Source organism: Carettochelys insculpta, chromosome 4 (assembly GCF_033958435.1).
Source record: "Carettochelys insculpta isolate YL-2023 chromosome 4, ASM3395843v1, whole genome shotgun sequence".
NCBI classification, from domain to species: Eukaryota; Metazoa; Chordata; order Testudines; family Carettochelyidae; genus Carettochelys; species Carettochelys insculpta.
This window is the reverse complement of record NC_134140.1, coordinates 127,778,356-127,802,642: the sequence shown is the minus strand read 5'-3', so window position 1 is coordinate 127,802,642 and position 24,287 is coordinate 127,778,356. Positions and strand designations below refer to the sequence as shown.

Here is a 24,287-nt window from a genome sequence, read left to right as displayed (position 1 = left end):
TGTAGGTGGTAGGTTGTCAGTGATGCATTGGAGGGATTTAAACTGGAGCGGGTATACACTGAAAAGACTAAATGTAATAAATATCTTTCTTCTTCTTGGCGGTCACTCAAAACACGTAGGATGTCTTCATGTCACCCTATTTGTGAATCCATTGATGGCTGATCAGCCCGGTTCTGGAGCCACAGCAGTTAGCACAGAAGGGGCAGGTGTTAGCAGCTGTTGGAGTGGTGCGGGGCAGTTTTTGCTGCTCTTTCCTTCTTCTCCACCTCTCCTCATCCGCACTGCGATGGGACCTCTCAAATTGTGCCACCCCCTCGTGGTCCCCGCTGGGGACGGTCCTGGACAAGGTTCTCCAGAGTGTCGACACCAATGTCGCACTTTTTCATGTGTGCCTTCAGCGCGTCCATGTATCGCTTCCTTGGGCCCCCAGCGCTTCTCTGTCCTTCCTCCAACTCGGAAACCAGAATCTGTTTTGGGAGACACTGATCTGACATCCAAACCATGTAACCAGTCCAACAAAATTGTTGGTGACTGATAATGGCTTCAATGCTGGTCACGTTCAACTCTTCCAGGACGGTAGTGTTCGTGCGCCTCTCCTCCCAAGAGATATTTAGTATTCTCCTGAAGCAGCGTTGATGATAATGTTCAAGTGCCTTCAGATGACGCTTGAATGTTGTCCAGGGTTCACAATAGCATTGGAATAACCACTGTGCAGTATGCAAGGAGCTTTGTCTAACTATAAATACTCATATATTAACGTGTGTGTAACTATGTATACGTAGGGAGAGCATCTCCAAGTGCAGAGAGTGTGACACACACACACACACGCAGTAGATACATAATACAGAAGGATTCTCGGCACAGACTAAACATGGTGATAGAAGTGTCCATATTCGCCCCACCTATCCTCTGGGCGCCAGGCTAGGAAAACGATATTGCAGCAAGCGCATCGGGGTCGAAGCCGAGCACCTTGTGTCTGCAGCTGCCCTGCAAAAGCTGCTGAGCTAAAGGAAAGCAACGCCCGGCCAGGGGAGGATTTCCAGGGAATGTGCCTGGAGAATATTCGCCACCTCTACAAAAAAAACGTGCTTTGAGAATTGGAGCTTTGGGAGGGAAGTGACAGCATGCAGGAAGGAATGAACATAACAAGCATATGTCTGAATGTCTGGACTGGAGTTTCCAGCCTGTGACAGGCTTCTGTGCTGAGCTGTGCCCTGTGCAGGGATCTCTTCCAGGATGGAGAAACCAAAAAAGGCAGCATTGGACAACTCGGGTTCAAACGCAGTTGTCTTCCTGCCTTGCCCGGGTGGCCGAGAGCAGCTGGAGGGCGGGCTGGGCAAGGGTGCCAGTGGCTGGTGCTCAGTGCTGTCCATAGGTGCAGGGGCACCCAAAACTTAGTTCCCCAAATGTTCAGATGCCCTGCACAGCCGTATTCTCTGCAAATACCTAAGGCAGTCCTGCCTATAGCCCCTTGTCCTTGAGTGGTGGTCTCCTATCCAAGTCCTGAGCCCATTCAGCCTTGCTTATCCTGCACGTACTGACCTGATCGTTGCTCCAGGGCTCTCAGCCTGTAAGCTATCATGCTGATTTCCTCTGCCAGAACAAGTGCTTGTTGTAATTGCTGCTAATGAATCCCCAGCTGGAAAGGTTGTCCCTGGGCTCTCAGAAACACTGAAAATGGAAACAACCCATCACTAGTTTCAGTGAATCTGAGGTTATATGGGGCAAGCTGTATTTGTTAGATTGGTATCACGGGCAGGAACAAATATCTGTTCCTTAGAATCTTCTTTCATTATAGCCCAGGAAGGGACTTTGCTTCATTGCCTGAGAAGAGTTCTGGAAAACTGTTTGCACATCTCAGTGGCATATTTTATAGGGGATAGATGCATGACCTGGCATGAGCATGAACTGGCAATGTACACTGAAAATTTTACAGTGGAATAGGTGCTATTAAATACAGCACCTAAGTGGACTGCTGCGAAATGTAGGGGGATAATGTTAGTTCGATGGGCCAGCAGATGTCATGTCAGGCTTTAATAGAATGAATGTAACATTCTAGGCTCTATTGAGAAGAAATTTTACCTGCAGCCCCAAGGAAATCAGGAATAAGCAGACTACTTCTATGTAGGAGTTGGGAAGGATTAGACTCAAATTGCTACCCTTCCAGTAGCTCTCTCTGAAAAAAATCCCACCCAGATCACTGGCAGCTTGTGGCTCTTTCATACAGTCAGTAAGGGACTGTTCTGCAGAGATTTCAGTCTAATCTCCCCTGCCCCAGCACATTGCTTAATCCTCATTCCTGTATGCCCAAAACTGCACCTTGCACAGCTGAGGAAGTTATTTCTGGATATCAGAATTAATCCCTCTTTGTTCTAGAGAGGTGATGGCATATCCCCTTTGCTGCAGGGATTGGAGCTATTTTGACTTTAATCTGGCCTTTATTAATCAAACTTGATGGACATGCTAATTCTGTAACATGCCTAAAGTCATGCCTATGTAATAAGCTGACTGATTCAGGGGGTAATATATTAGTGTTTGCTGGGGACAGGTGTTCATTTTGAAGAAACAGAATGAGGAAAGTGACATTTTTCAGGCAGGATTGCTGTGTGGGGCAGACAGATTCAGATCACAGGCTTCATCATTAAAGGCCATAGCTAACACTTACAGAGGTTATGACGTTACCCACCGCCTTTCTCCTGTGTTCATTTTCCAGCTACCCCAGGGCTGGTTAAATGGTAAATAGATGTGTTTGGTATGTGCTTCCTGTTAACTAGGAAACACCTCTGGCTTGTAGTGTGGTGCGATAGCAGGGGCATTCACAAGGGCAGGCAAGCAGGAACATGGCCCCCTCAATCACCCGGGGACAGATATTCTATGAGGCCAGGGCAGGAGATGACAGCTCCTTTGACTGTTGGAGGAAGAGAGCTCCACTGGCATGGGGGCTGCAAGAGTTGAGGGGAGGAGAATTTTGGCCAAATCCCTTGTTCTCTCAAGGCATAAATTTACCCATCCATAAAATGGGCATAAGCATGAGATCCACTTTGATAAAGCTCTTCAGAGTTCCTTGAATAAAAGACACTTGTTGGGCGAGATCATCTGCTGGTGGAAACTGACCACTGTCTCCATGGAGTTACTCTGCTTTTGACGTGAATAACTGCATTTCTGTAGGCTCCATTTACTCATCAGTTCAGAGTCTAAAACTATCCCCACCCCCCCGCAGTGGGTGTAGATCACATTTCCCTCCTGGTTTGCAATATTCTCTTTTGCTCGGTATCAGTGGGTCTGCTAGCAGCTTTCAAAGGAGTGGGAAAAAGGGGTGTACAGGGTCTTCCCATGAGGGCTCGACTTTGTATTCATACCCTGGTGCAAAGCAGGAAGAACAATAGAGAACACTGAACCTGCCTCTGAGCTGCTGGAGGGAAACGTGTCACTTGTCGCTTTGACTGATTTCCTCTTGGCTATCCCATTGGGACTGATTCTTCCCCTCCGTGCAGTCTGTTTGTACTCCGTTGGGCCGCCTTGCTTTCTGGGGTGCAAATCAGTATCTCTGTGGAAGTCGGTGGTGTGACACGGGTGTGAATGAGAGGACACTCGGGTCAATTGACTCCGGTGGAGCTGCTTTTGTCTGGCCTCTGCGTGAGCAGCAAACCAGGCCCTTGGATGGCAAAGGGTGCTGGGATACAGGGCTAGGCCCCGTGTGTCTGGTTGTGGTGTTATAACAGTACTGGAGAGGATGAAAACGGTTATTCCCCTGGCTGTAACGTGAGCTTGATAACAGCAGTGAACTTTTTACCTCCTATTATCAATGCCCCATTTGATCTGCTAGGGCCTGCAGAGTAGCTGCAAACAAGGCGGAGACTTTTGTTTTCAATCTAACTCCCGGAGGAAGCTGCCTCCCCAGCTGAGCCAGGGTGAGCCTCCATCTGCCAGTAGCCCAGTCACAAGGGAAGCGGGGATGGGGCGGGCAGAGCTTGACCTGGGAATACGAGATCCGTTTGCAAGCTGGAGGGAGCCCTGCAAGCCATTGAGATGCAAATCCAGCCCTGGGCGCCTCGAGCCAATCCGAGCAGGCTTCTCGGGGGATTACCTGGGAGGGCGCAAGGAGGGGCGGGCTGGGCGGTCACTGCGGAGCTGTGAGAAGTCTTGTGCTTGCCTGACCCTCTCCGGATGTGCCGCAGCAAATACGTGTGTGAGCTGCACTGGCTGTCAGCCGCATAGGCAGCTTCTGCCTCGCCCCGGCTGGCTTGCCTGAAATCCCCTGTGGATGCCGGGGCACGACAGATGCAGCTCTCCTCTGAGGCACTGGCTGCAGGGAGCGGGCTATTGTTGGAGCTGCTCCTGAGTTACCTCCCTCCCTGCAGCAGGGGCAGGGCTGCAGTCCTCTCAAGGAGTGGGATGCCCGAGGGTTTGAACTTGGGCTTCTGACAGGACCCCGCAGGGCTCATCCGCTCTTGCCTGGGGCTGGACCTGAGGATTTCTTTTCGGCTTGGTAAGTGCTGGCTGGAGGATGGGGCATTGGGAGAGATTGGTACCAATTCTGGGAGAGCAGCGGGTTGTTTTTCTTTCGCCTGCTGCCTGAGAGGCACAGAAAATCCCTGTATTTGCAATGGGAGCGTGCGATACTGAACTTTGTGTGTAAGGAGTCTCCCTAAAGTTAGTTAGTGGCTTCTTGTGAAGGGTTTGGTCAAGGAGGACTGACTGTGGTTAATTATCTGCCAAGACAGTGAATATCACCTACAGCTAGTGGGAGGGATACAGAGACAGGCAGTTTGATGCCAAGAGACTCATTGTAATAGGAAAATCGGATTCTCCTCTTATGTCTGCTGGTGAAAATCAAGAGTAAGATTGCTCAACTCAAGAGTTACACTAGTGCAAAACTGGCGTGAAGTCAGAGTGAGGTTCATTGTTGTTACTGATTCATGTTCAAGGTAGAAAGCAACTAGCCCTTTAAAAAAAAACAAAACAAAGAAATTTGTTTATCTTGATTGTAAGAGAACTCTTAAACTCCCAGGGCCCGACTCGTGCAGGGAAGTCATCATAGGCTTAGCACCAAGTGTAAATGTTATATGAGGAATGTGTTGATTGGTTTTAATTTTTTAAGAAATGTTTTCACATTTTGCTTCTTGGGATGTTTTCAAGTCACCCAAAAATGGATCAAGCTGGAAATTCTTTTTTCCTGTTTAGCAGTGTTAGCTGCATGTTTCAGAAAAGGAGGGAATCGTGGTATATTTTAGGGCCTTTTTTCCTGAGCAGAGCCAGCATAATACCAGTTGAAAATTCCAGCGAAGTTCAACAGGGAGAAAACAATACAATAGTACCACAGTAATGCAATTATCTACAGTGTTAGTTTTGATGGCCGCTAGAGGGACAATACAGTTATCTTCCTGAAAGGAGTTACACTACGCATAAAAAAGTAGATGAGAAAACAAGATGAGTTCTCCTGTGTGCATTAACTATCTTGTCCTGTTACTGCTCGTAGTTTGTTAATATCACCTGAACAAAACAGCTGAAAAACCTTACCTACAGGGGCTGTTCACCTCAATTTTGCGTCTTTGCTTACACCTTCGTTTGAGCTAAGGGTGTTTGTTTGTTTGCTCGATTAGATGTATACTACCCTGGTGCATAAGAGATTTATTTTGAAATTTTGAAGCCTTAGACTTTGAAAAGAGTCAGTGAACAAACCATTCTTGTCAAGGATATAGATCAGATATATCCTGATGCTCATAAAGCATTTCATTTTCAGATCTGTTTTTTTTCCTTTCCTTTCAACATTTTAGTCCTTTACCATCCCTTGTCAATGTATCCAAAACTTGCAGGGACCTGGGAAAGGGGAGGGAGGAGGGAAGGCTGGATTCAACTAGTTCAGTCCTTAATTAACATACTTCCCTTGGAGCCTCAATATGAAGGCTTGCTCCAAGACTAGGATGTGATTCAACACGTTTTTTTCTGTTTGAACGACATTCCCACCTTCAGCACCACATACATCTTCTTGTGTGTCATATTTGTAAACTTCCCTATCCCATATGAACAGGTTAGTGGGAATTCAGGTCAGTGGGATATACTGCTAACAAGAGCACTGTGGCTACGTCGTTGCAACAGAGATCTTTCAACTTCTTTTGAAAGAGTGCGTCACGCACAAAAAAATGGATCAAAAGAGCGAGCTGCTCTTTCAAAAGAGAGCGTCCACACAGCACCCACTTTTTTGAAAGAACGGGCCACAGATCAAAAAATCAGCTGCCACGAGGACTGCTCTTTTGAAAGAAGGGCCCTGAGGAGAAGGAGAAGCAGCTTTCAAAAGGGGGCGCTCCTCCTGAAAAGGGAAAGGAAGGCCCATTTCAAAAGGCATGCCACATCCTTTCCATTTACTTTTGAAAGAACATCTTCTGTGTGTAGATGCTCTGCAGGTTCTTTTGAAAGAGCTTGCTAGTGTAGATGTAACTGCCTAGAGGCAGGCTCAAATATGGGAGTTCTGGGCAGGTGCCTGTACAGCTTGAGCTAAAGGGCAGTAGATGCTCAGATTAGGCTGTAGAGGACACTTATTCTTTCTCTGTGAAGTGCTCCAGGTACCACCACATGGGCCAGTTAACCACGTGTGTGTGGGTTACAGAGACACAGCCTGTAAGTCTACCACTTGTAGGCATTGTAACGCGCTAAGTGCCACCCACATCGGAGAGAAAAATTTGAAACAAAACTGAATGGCTATTTTTGGGTTTCTGGCCTAAGACACGTCATTAGGCACTTTTAGTCAATCAGCAATTTTTTCCTGAGTAGGCCTCCACAGCTCTCTTTGGCAAATGACCTCTGTTCATACGTGTGTTCCAACACATCCCTCTGTTCATACGTATGTTCCAACACATCCCAACGGCAGCAGTAAAAGCTGCCATTGCAGATCCTACCTCAGGCGTGGGTTCTATGGGCAGAAGCCTTGTGGAGAGGCAGTGGTGCAAGCTATCCATTTTCCCATTCCCACCTGAGCTCCCAGAAAACCAGGCTTAATTTGCCCACAACAACATGCCCTGAAATTTAAAGGGATACAATGGTACAGAAGTGCAGCTCTGGCAAGCAACCTTCTCTTCAAGAAACCTGACCCAGAGACCTTATTTCTTGTTCCTCTCTTCCCTCTGCTTTGCTTCTCCTTTCACAGCTCAGGCTGTTTGTTTTTCTGCTCTCTCCCTCCATCCACTTAGATCCCTTCATCTTCCCCTAGATCATTGGTTCTGAATCAGAGGTATGTGACCCCTTGGGAAAAAAAGAGGTCTTCTGAGAATACATCAGCTCATCTAGATATTTGCCTGGTTTTACAACAGGCTGAAGAGAAAACCCTAGCAAAAGTCAGTACAAACTAAAATTTCACACAGACAATGACTTGTTCGTACTGGTCTACATACTATAGACTGGAACTGAAATACAGTGTTTATACTCTGATTGATTTATTTCACATGTCTAGGGTGAAAATGGGAAAGTCGGCAATTGTTGTGTAGCAGTGTGCTGTGACACGCTTCTGGTTTTATGTCTGATATGTAAGTATTTTTAAGTGAGGGGAAATTTTGGGTACACAAGTCAGATCAGACTCCTGAAGGAGGGAGTCGAGTGGTCTGGAAAGGTTTAGAGCCATGGCCCTGGATTGTCTTCTGATTGTTCTCCGTTGTCTTGCCTGTGTTCCCCATCTCTGCTTCTCTAAAGAGAGCTGTCTTTCTCTGGCATGGATGGATGTTTAAACTTGCCCCACCTTCTCTTCTCCAGGCCCCCCTCACGTCTGCAAACTCAGCCAGAGGCTGAGCCCTCTGGCCATAAAACTGTTTGAGGTAGTTGTTCCACACCCCTCACTTTTGGGGGTGGGGGGTGGGCAGGCCAGCCCAGGGGATTAGCAGGCAGCTAGTGCTGGCAGCAGGGTTGGACCCACCCCCACACTCACTGCAGAGGCAGGAAGTGGAGTGACCTGGACCCAGCCCACTCTGCTCCTCATTCTCCGAGCCACGTCACTGCACTTTCCGCTGCTGGTGAGTTTAGGGGGTGGTTGCACCCCTTCCCCCCAGCCCCTCCCCTGAGCAATGTGGCTGGGAGCCAGTGGGACAGACAGGCTGAGGCAGGGTTGCTCCACTTCCTGCCACTCCAGTGAGTAGGGCTGGGCACCAGGCCCCCCATTAACTGCCTGCACTGTGTTACTCCCCACACGCACTCACCTGTGGCAGCAGGAAGTGGAGCCAGCTGAGTTTGGGCTGCCTTGGGGAGGTGGCTGGTGGCATGAGGTGGAACCGTCCCCTGCATTCACCAGCAGTGATGTGGATGAGAGCTGGTGGGATGCAGCAGGCTGGGGTTGGGGAGCTCTGCTTCCCACCAATGCTGCAAGCGTGGGGGGGCATCCCCTGGTACCGGCTTCGGGGAGCGTGCTGGGGGAAGGGGTGGAGTAGAGGTGGGGTAAGGGCTCAGGGGAAGGCTGGAGCAGGAAGAAGCAGGATGGAGGCAGGGCCAGGGCGGAAGGGACTGCATCCCCCTAGGGACAGCCTGGCCCACCTGTGCCCCTTCCAGCAGGTGCCGATCCTTCCCCCTTCCCACCCACCTGCCACTACTCAGCCATAGACCCCTATACACCTCCCAGACACATCTGTACTCATCCACTGCCTCTCACCCACATAACAACCCTGTGCGTCTCCACTCACACGTTCATTCCAATCCTGGCCCTTCTGCTACAGTTACCTGCATGCTCTGCCCCGCACCCCCATGCTCCTCTCTGACAGCCACAGCAGCCCCAGGCTGCTCTGCTCCCAGCTTGCTTCCAGCCCTCAGAGGGCCGAATTAGCTGTAGCAGCTTGGCTCCCTGGGTCCCAGCCAGCCCCAGTCTCTGTTCCAAAGTCCTGCTTGCTCCAGACGAGCAGGTGAGCCAGGCTGCCAGGCTCTGGGTATGTCCTGAGCAGCTTGGGCTTGCTCTCCAGGTCCTATTGATGATACTGGGGAGTTTTTTGATTGACTCCAGTGGGAGCAGAGTCCAGGTGTGAAAGTTGGTGGGAGAAAACTCCTTGGCTGAGCCAAGAGGCCCAGTCAAGTGATCCCTTTGTAGAAGTCATTGTGCTCCCCCAAGTCCAGAAAGGCCTTTCATGTGAATAGAGTTGCCACTTGTCCAGGTGTTTGCAGGATCATCCCTTTCTGAGGTAGCTGTCCTGGGACGTCTGTCAAAAGCTGTCTGGTTTGATAGGCTCAGGACCATCCCAGACATCCTTTTTTTTTTGTGTCAGAGGTGGCAGTCCGTCTTAGATATGTACAAAGATTAGGGGATTGGGCCATCCCTGGCACTTGCTGAGTGTCAATTAGTGACCTTTGGGTAAAATCATGGGAAAGAAATGAACTCTTGTCTGCTTTAAATAAGGTTTATTGTTACAGGTATGGAACAAACCCGGCTGGTGTGTTAGTGATTGCAGGGGCTTTTCGCCTAAAACCCAACAACACATCATTGGCTGAGACTGAAAGCTTTACTTAGAAGCCAGGGATTGAATATTCAGTAAACACTGCACCAATACCCTTTCCATCCTTCTGCCCACAGGACTGCTGGTGAAGGGCATGGGAGCCCTGCATACGGATCAGAAGGCAGGGTCTGATCCCAGGACAGCAATGAGGTGCAGATAAAAATCCCAGGAGTCATTAATTTTTTAAAAGTAGATTCCCAGTTAAAAAGAAAACAAAAGGACACTGGTCTTGCTCCTTCTCCCACTGCAGTTGTGAGGTTAGTTAGTGATTCTGTGGTTCCATGACTGTAAGTTCTCTGGGGTTGGGGCCATCCTTTTGTTCTATGCTTGTACAGCACCTAGCACAAGGAGGTCCTGGTCCAAGACTGAGCTCCTGGATGCTATCACAATTCAAATGGCAATATAAAAATTGAGATGTTTGTAAAGTTCAGCATTCAGTTGTTATTCATCCTTCTGGCAGATGCTATTCATTGCCTGTTAATGTTTGACTCAAACCGGGAAGCACAAAGGGTTTGCCTTAACTGCTGAGAGATCATCTGTTAGCATCTGACTTGTGGGCACCCCAGAGAAACTGCTCGCCTAAGAGATTGGCAGGGATGTTAAAGGACACCTTTTCAGGAAGCCCCGATTCCCAAGAGCACTGGAACACATGCTTAATCCCTAGTCAGCAACATGCAATTGTGACGTCCCTGGAATTTGAGCACGAGCTTAAAAGTGAGGGCTAGTGCACTCCTCAGGCGGGTTGCGATTCAGCCTTGCTTCAGCACTTGTCTATCAGAACAGTGAGGCTACTCACAGGCCTCAATTTAAGAGTGTGTCTGAAGACTTCACTGAATCAAGGCCTAGGTATAAGCTTTAATACGTGTCTCCAGTTAACCACATGCTTAAATATTTTGGTGGCTCAGGGGCTAAGAAATAATTTAGTAAGTCCAGTTATGTCAGACCTGATCCCATGAAACATTGATCATGCATGTAATGCTCCTTACTTTCTGTAGACCTATTGACTAGTATGGGCCTATTGGATCAAGGAAAGGGGACTCCTGTAGTGACTGGTTTGTGGGATCAAGCACATTAAATTTGTAATATAATATAATATAATATAATATAATATATAAAAATGGGGGAAAAGGTAGATGTATTCTGTAAGTTAAAAGAAGAAACCCTATTGTATACAATCACGCTATGTTAGTTTACTCCCGCTGAGGAGCTAGTCTAAGGTCTATGATACATCTGGTATTTGAAATAAGACAGATTTACATTAAAAATGTTTACTCGCTGATTTCCCAAACTAGAGTATTCTCGCAGTGAAACTGATCTTTGTTTTTTGTGCTTTCATGCAACAATATAACCTTGAGGGCCTGATTCTCATTTACACTAAGGTACCTTTGCGCTGATCTGGCAGTCTGAGTGTGTGTTAAGTGGGTGTAAACATCATGTGCCAAATTAATAGTAATAATCATCATCATCATCATCATCCCGAGCTCTAAATTAAATGGTTATAGGACAGGGTGGACCAATTTTCCTGTGTTCGTGGGGTTTGCGCCAGTTTAAATTGATTTGTAAAATTATTTGAGTTAAACCAGTGCAGTCTCTGCTTCTGGAAAAGGCCCAAATCCAAAGTCCCTTGGAGCCTGCTCTTGAAAAGTCAGGATTTCACAGACCACTGCTCTCTCAGCCCAGCTGTGTGACAGCACTCTGTAAATCTATCCCTTTGTGTGATTTCAGATAGGAAGCACTTCCTCCCTCCCCGGGTTTGACAGTGGCAATTAAACAAAAGAGGAATGCTTCCTCACCCCCACTCCCACCACCCTGGAAGAGCCCTGGCGTGAGCACCAAGTGGCACCCCTGCTGACCAGAAGATGGAAAAGGTTGCTAATGTTAGATTTTTAGACACGTGCTGGCCAGCATTTCCTTTCTCTCAGCACGTACGGTACTGATAGGAAACAGGCTGTCATTATAAATGCCACTTGGATTAATAATGGTCCCTGAGACGAACATTTCATAAGCATTCTGAAGGCAATTTGCAAAGCTATGGTGGTTTTATGGATGAATATTATAAATAAACACACGACAGTTAAAACCAAAGACCAAAACTCCCCTTCTCCCCCTCTAGGGTTAGCTTTATCAGGTGCCCAAGGACATCACTGCCATTTAATTTACTGCAGCAGAGCAAAAGTTTTTAGTGGCACATACACTTAACGCCACCTGTGTGACAACCACCTCTCCATTTACTTGCCATTTGCACCATTGCTTGACTTATAGTCATATAGAGCTAGAAGGGAACTACGAGGTCATCTAGTCCTGGCCTTCCTACTCCCCCAGGCCAGATTAAGTGTAGCTAGACCACCCTTGACAGATGTTTGTTTAAGGCCTGGTTTACACCTAACCGTTGGGTCAGATGACAGATTCACATTCCTAAGCACCATTGCTTTGCATAAGAGCTCTTCCTTTCACCCAGCTACCGACAAGCAGAGAGGTGGGTCACCTGCAGCAACAGGCGCTCTTTGCAACGGGGTATGACTCAATGGCACAGCGCCTCCTGCTGATCTCCTTGGGAGTTCGCTCAATCTAGCCGCTGGAGCGCCCTCTTGTGGCCGATGTACTGCCCACTGGTACCTACCGTCCCATTCTTCACCACCTTGCCTCAGGACCCACCACCCTCCCAGGTCACAGAGCCCTTCCCTCAGGGTACTGCTCGTCCACAGTGCCCCCCGTCTCTGGGGTCCTCACCTCAGGGAGCCCCTCACCCCCTACACCCACCTTGCCTCAGTGACCCACTGTCAGTCATCATCTAGCCCCTGCCTCAGGGGCAAACTGCAGTCTGAAATGGGTGGCCACTCATCTTCGGCTAGGGGGTGTGAACCAGTTGCCTTGGCTGCCTGCCTGCACGTTAGTACCCTCAGGGCCCTGTCGCTGGGCCTCAGCCTGGGGGTGGGGTCAGGCTAAGCTCCCCAGCTCTGCTTACTATTCTGTGGCACTGATCTGTCTCAGGGAGCCTTGATAACTTGCTTGGCAGCCCTGTCGAGGAAGGAAGAGTTTGCTGCTCTCTCCAGCTACCCAGGAACTCCTGTTCGTAGAAGCCCAGCTGGACTCCCATTATCTACAGTCCCCTCTGTGGCTGGCCACCACTCAGCCTCCCGAGACTGGTTTTAACCCTTGTAGGGCCACTGCGGGGAAGATGCCCCAGAATGCTCCCATTGCATCGTGGTAGGAAGCATCTATAATATGATACTGCGGCATAGCTGTGCTGCGATATGCACCCCCAGTATAGATGTGCTCCCCCCACTGTCATTTACCACCAATACTTTGTTTTTTAAGGAGTCATCACTTACCGGGGTTTTGTCAAGGGAAAGGGTTAGTTCTGTTTATGATGGCGAGGGCTCTGGCTGGCTGGAGTTTGGTTTCAGTTTTTAAGGTGGAATCTAAAGAAAAGGAAAGCAGGTGAGATGGACTGGTTTTGATTTAACCATATTTACGGTAATTAAAAATTGTCTTTCTGATAAGAAAGGGGAAAATTTTCAGAAAGGCCAAGAGGATAAGGAGCACAGTTCCTATTGACTGTCAATGGCATGTATGCTCCTAAATCCCTTAGGTGCTTTTGATAACCTCCCCTGAAAGCCTCCAGCTTGTTAAGCTACTGAACAGAGGCAAGTATCGGAGGGGTAGCCGTGTTAGTTTGGATCTGTAACAGCAACGAAGGGTCCTGTGGCACCTTATAGACTAACAGAACACTGCATGTTCACTCCAGCGCTCGAAACAGCCATGTCACTTTTGTGACCTGCTTAGCATAACAGGGACTGGGCAATCTTCTAATTCCATTGCTGTTATAGGCCAACACATGTCTGAATCAGACTCATGTTCGTAAGGTCCAGGGTAGATTAAGCAAAGCACATGATGAACAGTGCTGCTAGCAGCTGTCCCACAGTAGAATTGTAGCCAAGACAGAACATGCATCTCCAGTATGACGTGGCCCAGTTGTGGCAGCTTAGACGGTGCAAAACTAAGTTGTAATTATGTTCCAGAAACCATGCTACAGCCCTAGAAAAGACCAGGGCTGAGGTCTAGTATCGGAGAGGGAGCCGTGTTAGTCTGTAGCTTCAAGAACAACAAGAAGTCTTGTGGCACCTTATAAACTAACAGATATTTTGGAGCATCAGCTTTCGTGGGCAAAGACCTGCTTCATCAGATGCATGAGTCGGGGGGTGGTTTCAGAGGGGTATTTAAAGAGTGGGGTCCCAGTAAGAGGGAGGGCCAGAGCTGACAAGGTCCGTTCAGCAAGATGGAAATGGCCCAGTATTAACAGCACTTATCAAAAGAGGGAAAAACAAGTCAGATCGGACAGGGGGATGTGAGCCTTTGTCAGCTTCTAATGGGGAGAGAGCAAGAAGCTGTCTTTGTAAGCTGCAAGTCACTCCCAGTCTCTGTTTAATCCATGGTCAGGCCTGAGGTCTGGTTCTCTTAACTTTGTTATAACTTTGTTTTGTCCTATCCCTGCAGCTTACACTAAACTATATTATGGTATGTCTGGGTCACCATGTTGTAACTGGACTTCCTGACATCTTGGGCATTAGTCTATTGTAAAATAACAGGGTCCTATAGGCTATTCCAAATTATAAAGCTGCTGCCTGGGACAGAGGTTGTGGTGGCCAGCGTTAAGGGGGAAAAGGAGATGTGTGCATAAAAGAAAACACATTAGTTGTCTTCAATGGGATTTCAGGGGTGTCATTGAAAGCAGAGTCTGGTCCCAGATCCTCAGTAGTATAAATCAATGTGTTTCATTGACTTTGAAAGAAGTACATTAGATTTACACCAATTGACAATCTGCTTTACATGTTAGATTTCACAGACCCTGGGCTGCCATTACTACAGCTACAAATGCAAATAAATGCACCTGCTTAATTTGACTCACAGGGGGGTCAAAAGTCATAATAGTCTTTATTGGGCTTGTGGAGGGGTTGAAGTTTACAGTGACCCTGGAGAAAGTGAAGTTTTTGTGCTGCCTGTGGAGATTGGGGGTCACTACGTGGCTGTGCCACAAACCTCCTTTGTCACGTCACTTAGTATTTCTGGGACACAAATCCCCTTCTGCCGCTTCCTTACAGGAGAGCTGGAAGGGTGACTCCATTGGGGATTGTGAGCTGCTCGCATACCACATTGATGGGACTGGGAGCCAGATAGATGAGTGACCTTGAAAGCGCTGGATTGCAGGGCTAGAAAAGTGTCCCTGTTTTTAAAAGAAGTCTTTGTGTCATATCGTTTACCTGCGACAAGTGTTGTGTGATCGCTCTTTTGGTTAATAAAAATAAGACGAGGAGTTAGTGGGAAGGTGTAATGAAGGCAAAAAAATTCTGAGGTGCTACTTTGCCTGCTTCCATTGGGAGCTCCCATGTGGTTCAATACGACAGTTCCAAAACTTTGTAAGAGCAAGGATGGTTCTGTGGCTATGACACTGGACCGGGACTCAGAAACCTGGACTCAGCTCTTAGCTCTGTTCCAGACTGCATGGCTCTGAGTAAATTGATTCCAACTCCCCACCTGTATAACAGGGCTGATAGTGGTTCCTCCCATCATATCTGTTGCATAGATAGACTGTAGGTTTTGTGAGGCAAGGACTCTAGCTAAACGTTTGTGCAAAACCTGGCAGGGAGGGGCCCTGATACAGGTGTTACTGTAAATAAATAAGAAAATATGTGAGACAACGACTTATCTCTGGCTGTGGCTAAGGCAAAGGCTGTGGTAACCGCCTCGGTGTTGTGCCAGTATTCATACATTTAATATCGAAAGAAAAAGCCAAGTGGTTGCTAGTTGACACCTGCCTTAAAGCATCACCAACCTTCAAACAAGGACCTGGGGAGCCTATGCAAGATGCAGCTGCTGTATGAAGTGCACTTGGATTTTTGTTGCCTAAATGGTTAATGAGTTTACTACCTTCTTCCTGCCAGGATTTTGCAGGGTAGTGCTGATTAATGTGTCATGTCCTTTCCCCTATGCCTAGCTTTCTGCACTTCCACCTCCCAGGCTCTAGCTGACACCTTTTATTGGCAAATGTGTCCCTGACTCTTTAGGAATACATATTGGCTGCCTAATAGGCTGCCTAATAGGATTTAGTTTGCAATTCACTGAGTAGAAGCATTTGGTACTTCTGGCTGTTGGTTGTGTTGGCTTGAATGAGAGACTGTGTCCCAACCAAGATTTAGTCCAGGGGGATTTCTTAATAGAATGTTCTCTGGACCTGGGGAGGGGTGGGCCAGGGAAACACACTGCTGCCCTTTGTCTGTTGCAATGGAGAGCAAAGCTCTGATTTCTATACGTTCCGGCACGGAATTCCATTCTGTGCAGAGGGTGGTTTCAAATCCCTGAGAAGCCTGAGCAAGGGGCCAATTAAAGACAATGTCTCGAAATAACTTGTTGCTCAATGGAACTTTTTTGACAGGCAGGACGAGAACGGGTGTTTCATGCATCTGATCGTGGAGTAACAATTTTGGTGCGTAGTGACAGAGAGATAGACATCTTAGACTTTATTCGAGCAAAACAAAAGCAGTCATGTAGCACTTTAAAGACTAACAAAGCAATTTATTAGGTGATGAGCTCTCATGGGACAGACCCACTTCTTCAGGATCTGCTCGTCACCTAATAAATCATTTTGTTAGTCTTTAAAGTGCTACGTGACTGCTTTTTTGTTTTGACAGAATTTTGATGAGAGTTTTTTTCTCCAGAGTACGCCTTGAAAAGTAGATCCGCCTATTTCAATTGTGTCATGATGCTTCAGTTTGACAACCCTGGCGAGTGAGACCCTCTGTTGAGCCTCAGCATGGGCCCAACACAGGCTACAGCAGCATAACCTTGCCCTGCAGTATCTTGCGAATGTGCATCAGTACTGCCCTGGAGGAAAAGTCTAGCAGACTGACAGGTGGGACATTCAGAGGTGCCTAAGTGACTTAGGATGAAAATCCCCTTGCAAGCTAATAGGACTTGTGCTCCTAAATCATTTAGATGGTTCTGAATTCCCACCCAATGACCCTACTGTAGAGTGCGTAAACCAACCAATAGCATAAAATCCTGTTGTAGGGATCTCATTCGCTGTTGAAGTCTGTAGCTTTAGAGTTATTTCTGTGGAAACCCATTTAAATTCTGTAGGACTTGTCCTGAGAGGTGACTTTCAAGGGATCATCTTTAGGTGAGGGAACAGTTCAGTTTTCATATCCATTCAGTCCTGGGGTTCAGGCCTAGCAGAGCTTGGGTTGTTCAGGAAAACGTATCAGCTCATCGGCTAAACCCGACACTGGGGGAGAGCTTTACTGCTCATGTTACTGCACACAGCCATGGGATCATCTCACACTCAGAAACAATGACAGTGACACTAACTTGCCAGGAGGAGGAAGTCACAGAGTAGGAAGAATGTCCAGAGAGTCTGTCCAATGCTGTCCTGGGCCATATTGCTCAGGGAAAGGGGTAACATGGTGGCTAGGTGGTGGCAGAGTGGAGGGGTGTCCCAGGACCACCACCCTCCTGGGAAAAGTCCTGCTGGCACAGCCGGGGGATGGAAGGGCAGCCAGGGGATAGTCTGGCTGCCAGAGCCAGAACTGCCCCATACACAGCACACAGCTGCCTCAGGCACCATGGAATTTAGGGTACCCAGATTTTGGATGCCCTACGCAGCTGCGTACGTTGCGTATTGGTAGGGACAGCCCTGTGTCTGTCCCTTCTGGGCTCTAGAAAACCTGCCCCTGATTCCTGTGTGGGTGGCTCCCATGTAAGTTATGTATCTCTCTCAACTTGGTGCCAGTCACAAGACTCAAGCCCTTTTATCCTCTCCACACTTACAGCACTACCCATGCGAAACCCCACTGGTACAAGACTTGCTTTCTTCTCTCTTCAAGTTCTCCTTCTGCTTTGCCTCCCTGCTTCCCTTTTAAAATCAGCTCTTTTGTGTCAGTTCCCATAGGTTACCCCTCACCAGCAGTAGCAGGGACGTGAGATGGGGGCCAGAGTCCTACAGAGCAAAGTTTGGCCTGCTGAGGTCATTCACCTATGGTGGGATTCACAGTGCAGTTGCTTCTAGCTCTTTTTCTTGGTGTTGGGGTTTCTACCTGCCTGGGAAGGAGAGGAGGTCTGAAGCCGCTTCTGTTGTCTCTGTCTGTGTGAGAGGGAGTCAGGGGGAGATAGTACACATAGGACTAGGTCAGAGATACCAACCTCTTCTCTCTTGTGATCAGAAACTTTGGATGACTTCATATTTTCTCCCTCCTTAAACTGTTCTCAGTTATCTCATCTGAATGGGGAAGGACAGATAGGTGCTAAAAATAGAGTGAGAAACAGAGATTGAATGAATGAGTCATGGGAGGTTACTGGCAGCTAAACAACCTGGTTCATGGCTTGCATCAGACAGGGTGTCAGGAGCCGAAACCGAGAACTGAATTTACTGAAAAATACTCTCAGGCCAGATTCTGCACTGAAGACAATTGGTGTAACTCCATTTTCTTCCCTGCCCACTGATTTCAGTGAAGCTACGAGCTTTTACACCAGCGGAGGATCAGGAGACACAAACCCTGCGGGAACAGGGTTCTAAGTGGCAGGGGTCCAACCTGTGGGTGCAGGAAACTAATATTCTTCCTTAAAAATCAGCCAGACTAACGATAATTCCATGATCTGCCGTTCAGCAGCTGCCTGGGCTCAACCATTCCAGAGGCTGAACCCCTCTGAGTTCTGCCAAGTTTCAGTGGACCAGGAAGTTGACTCTTGCATCAGTATAACTGCTGTTTCCTTCTTTGTCTGCTCATGCTGTTGCCTCTCTCCTGTTTGAACTGGTGTATCAAGAAGCAAAGGAGAAAAGTAAATGATTGCAGGGATTATACCTTCTCAACTGCCTCGAAAGGGCACTGGGTGCTTTGCATGCTGCAAATGGGCATTCGTTCTGCATTAGATCTCCCTTTCTCTCAGAGGGACGACAGTAACCCTAGAGTTCAGTAGCATTCTACCTCTAGAACAGTATTTCTATGATGTCGTGAAGGGCAGGTGTGCGTGCTTGGGTGGGGTGGGAATCATAAAGCATTGAAAATGGTGTCACCCTCTGAGCAAAGAAAATCTTGCATTGCTCACATTCGGCCTTGGAAGGTTAAGTATTCTCTATCAGGTTGTTGCAACAAAGCACAACAGCTTGGTGGTTTGAGTATTGACCTCTTAAATCCACGGTTATGAGCTCAATCCTTGAGGGGGCTGGTTAGGGAGCTGGGGTAAATAGAAGTGGGGAAGGGGTAGTGTTTGGTCCTGCTAAGACTGCAGGGGACTTGACCTCCTGAGGTTCCTTCCAGCTCTGTGAGATGTGTGTACCTGCATACAGGGGTGTTATTTGCCATTGGTGTTGTGGGGGCATCTAGAAGCCCCAGTTGTGGAGGAGAACCCTGTTGTGTTGGGTGCTGTAAAAGCACTCACAATCTGAACATATAATATTGTTCTCAGCCAGGCTTTTTTTCATTCTTACCATTAAAGGGAAAGTAAGGCAGCCATGAACATGAACAAGGTGTTGCCAACTTGAAAAACACTGACCTGAAAGGCCCCCCAAATGACTTTGTGTAGACAAGCCTCAGCAATCATCCACCTTAACTTCTGAATATACTCCAAACTATTGACAAACCCAGTTTCCCCCACACAGATATAGCCTCCTCCTGTCCCTCCCAACACACAGTCAGCACAGTACAGATGGGATAAGGTGCATCAGGAACTATATACCTTGCTTTGTGGTTTGAATTGAAAGTGAGCAAGACCTTTGGATGTTGTATCTATTGTGGATTCTTTTACTCCGCTTTGAGAATGTTTTTCTTGTTCTTCCCTGTTAAAAATCACAAGGGCATAGCTTTTTGCATGGTGCACCAAAGATGCCCACGACAAGATGCCCACATGACATTAATATTGCCGGAAAATGCTCCTTTTAAAAGGAAAGCCAATTGTGGCTTCAGGGCTGTCATTCATGCAAGAGCAGTTGCCATATTAAAGGAGCCTCAGCTGACAGTTGCTCTCTTTGTTCTTCTTCCTTGCCTCTTTGATTTCATCAGTTTGTACCTTTTGTTTCACCCAGAGATGGTAACAATTGGTTTTGAGAGACTGACAGGTAATAATAGCTCTCATTATATGACGGAAGAAGGCAGGATGGAGCCAAATGGTTTTCCTTCCCAGCAGGCTACAAGCCCAGTGCAACAATTAACAAACATACAGGGTTGCCAAGTTCCCATCTCAGTTGCTTAAGACAAGTGACTGGGCTGTAAAACCATTGTAGGCTTTGCAGTTGTAGCCCTGGGTGTCATCCAACTTGTCTGGGGGGTAGTCCAGCAGTAAGTAGATCACCAGTCCGAAGAGTGCTACTCCTTCCTTAGAGCATACTGGCTGAATTCTCATGTCCTTACTCCATTTTTACTCCTTATCAAGTATGGAAGTCATTGGAAATCCTCTTGAGTAAGGACTTCAGGATTTGTCCCAAGAAGATGTACGTGATGTTTATATAAGCATGATTAACAAGCAGGGACATATCCTTGAGATTAGGCACATGTAGGCGGAGACGTTTCCAGCCATTACACTGAGACAGTTGATACTCTAATACTCTAAGGGTACTGCAATTAGAATTTAAGCACATAGGAAAACACTTGAGGAGAAGCTGCAAAGAGACCGATTAGATAGTAGAGCTGGGTAACAGCTGCAAACTTCAGACTGAGATCCTGATTCCAAACTCCCACCAAATGCTAGATTAGAAGTTGTTGTCATTCTGGAAACATACAAACAGATTTTTGAGTGCTCAGCCTCCACAACCAGGGCCGGTATTTTCTGAAGAGGTGAGCACCCATGCACTCCCGTTGTGGCTCTTATGGCCAAACTCTCAGAGAAGCTCAGCACACAAGTTTCTGGGCTTTTTTGAAAATCTGGCCCTGGTGGTGGGTGCTGCCTGGACCTTTCTGAAGATATTGCCCGCTAGGGACAATTGTAAATTCTGGATCTGGAATCTGAACCGCGCACCCAGATTGTAAGGGTGTTCAGACTCAGGATTTGGATCAAATTATTCTCTAACAAATCCACTAATGAAGCATTTGTTTAGTTGGCTGGATAATGCCAGTGATCTAGAATTAACTGTAAAAAATAAATGTGGAAGGATATTATTGGTTTACAGAATCTCCTTGAATACAACTAAGAATATCTTCTTGACCCAGTGAACTTTTCTTTTAGAGACTCTTTCATTTTTATAATTAGCCCTAAAAAGGGCACATTTTGTTTCACACAAGCAGGAGGCCTGTTTTCCTTTTATTGCTGCCTTCCTTGGCATGTGCCAGGAGATTTTCTGTGCATTTGGCAGGCAGTTTGTACCTTGCTCCCAGGGCCGTTGCAGTATCACGAACGAGGAAACAAATGGTCTAACTGGAACTGAGAGAGTGTTGTGTATGTCGACTCTCACTGTAAATGTGTTCCACTTTGTGCACGAAATTTTTTTATTAGTTTCACTGTACCGAATGGCTGTATGAGTTAATTATTGTTGTGTTATGAGGTTGTTTATCTGGACACCAACAGGGCAGAGTTCTTATCTGCATGAGAAATGAATGAGTAAAGCCAAAATGCCAGATCTGAACACTTACGCATGGGGAAAGTTTGGCTCCAGATTCAGGTTTTATGACTAGGCCCCTAGTTCCGTAAGGGAGCGAGTTGAACGCCACAATCTGAACACCCCTGAAAGTTGGAAAAGTTCAGATCTCGTTCCAAGTGGCTTTCATGATGGAGAACATGGCATACAATGTGTCTGTCCATAATGAATCTTAAAAGGGTTTTGAGGTTCAGATTTGGTTTGAATTGGCATCCAAAAATTTTCAGACATCTGCCTGCCCGTCCATATTTAGAATCAATTATAGTTCTAGGATTCCTGTTATCCTGCTAACTGTACTTATCTGAAGCTTTAAATATGCCCAAACACACCTTGACCACACCAGTTGGGAAATCTGGGAAGGACAAGTTTGTGAAATCTCATATAAGATTCAGAGTATTTTCTGGTATTTCTGTTTAAAACTATACTGAGGGTATGCCTGTGCCAGAAGAGGATTGATCTGGGGTTTGATTTAGCACGCCTCATGGGGATGTCCTGAATTGAACCATCAGAACTTGACAATCCACTCTGGTGCTCCTCATTCTCGCGAAGGGTAAAGGAGAGTTTCTCCGGTCAACCTCCCTCTGAAAGGATGGCCTGATAAATCAATCATAGATGCATCAATTTCAGCTACACAATTGCCATGTTCTATATCTCAGATTGACTTCCAGGACTGGTGTAGGCCTGCTGTTTGTAAAGCTGGTTTTGCAACCGGTCTGGCTCTCCTCTAGGGCAGACGAGGCTAAAATGTTCAACTTTCAGGGAGAGTTTTAGATCAAGAATTTGCATTTAAAATTATGCAGCTTCCATTGTGACGCTCTTTGAAAACCCAAGACAGCTGTGACTTTTTAAGTTCAGTGTACTTCATTCACGCTAGGCGGTGTGGGTGAGATCCTCTGCTGATGTAAAGTCAGTTGACCTACACATGTGAGCCTAAAGGTTTAGGGTCATTTTCTGAGCAAAATATATCCAGATCTCCTTTTAGAGGTAGGGCCCAATCTTCTAAAGATTTGCTTTAAACAGGTGAGCAATTCCATGGATGCCTCTCAGACTGTGCATGGTGATGTCTGCGTTTGCAGGATTGGATACCTAGTTAAAAGAAGGCAGGAAGTGGATGGCTCAGTGGATTGTTCCTTTTGAGCAATAGTTCGACTCCAACCCATCTCACTAGTGGCTGAAAATTACCACCAGCTGATGGCCTCTATGAAAGGTTGAGATACCTTTGAATTTTCCCAATTCAAGTTTTAGAAATTGACACTTTAGATTAACATTTACCTTACTTTAACTGTAAGTGTAACACCAATAGACCCCAAACCTGGGACCTCAGTGCATGAGCCTCTATCGGATGAGCTAACAAGCCAACTGCCTAGTAGCTAAGACTGTAGAGCAGGCTCATTGTTCTCTCTGTAAGTGGTTGCATAAATTCTTTCGGGGCAGGGACGATCTGTTTGCTCTGTATGTGTGTGTCGGAGCATAGCAGGACCCCAGTGCCAGCCTGGGGCCTCTTGGTATTGCGGTGATAGAAATAATCAAATAATATAGTGGTCTCAGTCTAGAGACAGGAGTCATAGAAGTCAGCACTGCACTCTTTAAACATGTCAGTTGTCACCTGGACATGAAAAATGTTGACGTTTCTGGTGGATAAAACAAGACTCGGCCCCACTCAGGTTTGGCCCTTTTGCCCCTCCCTAAATAGAGACAAACGGCCAAATGGGCTGATGTCACTGGGGTTGCAACCAGGCACACGGCGTGGCAGTACCACTGAAATTTGGCCGTCTGCCCCTCTGTAGACCTTGACTAAGGGATGACTGGACCAAACATGCGTGGCACTATGACTCTGTGCACCAGCTTGCAATGCGGCTTGGTTTGGGACCCCTGTCAAACAGTGTCTTAGGGCAAATGACCCCTTTGTCCCCTCAGGGAGCCCTGAATGATTAAAATGTTCACTTCAGCCGGGACAGGAAGGGGCAGAGTTAGGGATGTTAAAATAGTTCAACGATAACACTTACCTGTTTAACCAGTTTAAATTAGGTCCCACCACCTGGCCTCTGCTGCAGCCATGGGGGTCCTACTGCAGCCAGGATCCCGCTGCCCAGCCTGCCAGCCCAGTACAGCTGGCTGGCGGTGGAGTTAACTGGCAAAGGCCAGTTGACCAATAAGCATACCCCAATGACCCTGGGAAGTCAGCTCTGAGCTACCTTCTCAGCCCTACAGATGGTTCCTTCCAGTCAAGGTCAAGTCACGTCGGCAGCCTTTGGGCTTCCAGGGCTGGTTCTGTGGATAAACAAGGGACCTCAGCCCATCAGCTTTCATGAGCACTAAGTTCATACACAGAACGAAAAACCAACCATGCAAGACCGTTTCAGGCTACATTTCAGAAAGCAGTGATGTGGGATATGTTTAAAGGGTGGAAATCTGTAAGGCTTTGTCTACACTTCGCAGAGTAGGCACTGTTGGCCAGTGCTTTTGCCAACAAATACCATTCGCCCCACCAAGTGGCATTAGTTTTGTCATCCAGAGAGCGCTGTTCACACTTGCACTTATTATGGGCCAACCTTTTGCCTTTTAGGAGAATATCCTTTTAACATATCTGAACAACAATATTTTGTCAGTCAGTCACCAGTGTAGACAGGGCCTGGATGCATTTAAACATGGTGGCCTTCCCACAAACCAACTGAAAGAGCAGAATGAAATGAAATTAAGGGCAGAAATGTGGCTGGCACAATCTAAGAATATGCATGGGAGTGCCTTTCTAAATACCTGACAAGCCCCCAAGGCAATGTGCTGATTAGGATTCTCTCCCAAAGAAAGGAGTTTATTTTCTCAAAGATCCCTCAGCCAAAGCCAAATTTTTAGAGAGGAATCCATTTTCCCCAAATGAATGAGAATCCCGCATTCAGTTCTCTGCTTGCAAACAGAACTGAAGATGATTGAAGCATCTTGTTTCCGTGTGTGTTTGTGTGTGTGCAGGCAAATGGAGCGCAGTCAGCGTGTGGGATTAGGGTCTGATCAAGGGAAACTGATCTAATCTAACATTTCAAAAAATGCTAGAAACCTTTGGGATTGAATAATGTTGCACGATCAAAATCCAGCCGCTCCCCTCCACAGCCTGCCCCCCTGCGGAGTAGGATATCAGCATGCTTTCTCTTCCTTCATGCTGCAGAGGGACTGTGGTGGTCCTTATTCACAGCAGCCTAGTTGTTTAAAGA

The 24,287-nt window shown here is 47.1% G+C and overlaps 1 protein-coding gene across 2 annotated transcripts in view; it reads left to right on the top strand.

Moving 5' to 3' along the window:
* Positions 1-4,361: 4,361 nt before the first annotated feature.
* The window catches only part of SHROOM3 (shroom family member 3), an 87,404-nt gene continuing 67,478 nt past the window's right edge, over positions 4,362-24,287 (top strand). For both annotated transcript variants that reach the window (XM_074993772.1, XM_074993771.1), the window contains exon 1: positions 4,362-4,489. The gene's annotated coding sequence lies outside the window, so the exon portion shown is untranslated. The remainder of the gene's footprint in view (positions 4,490-24,287) is intronic.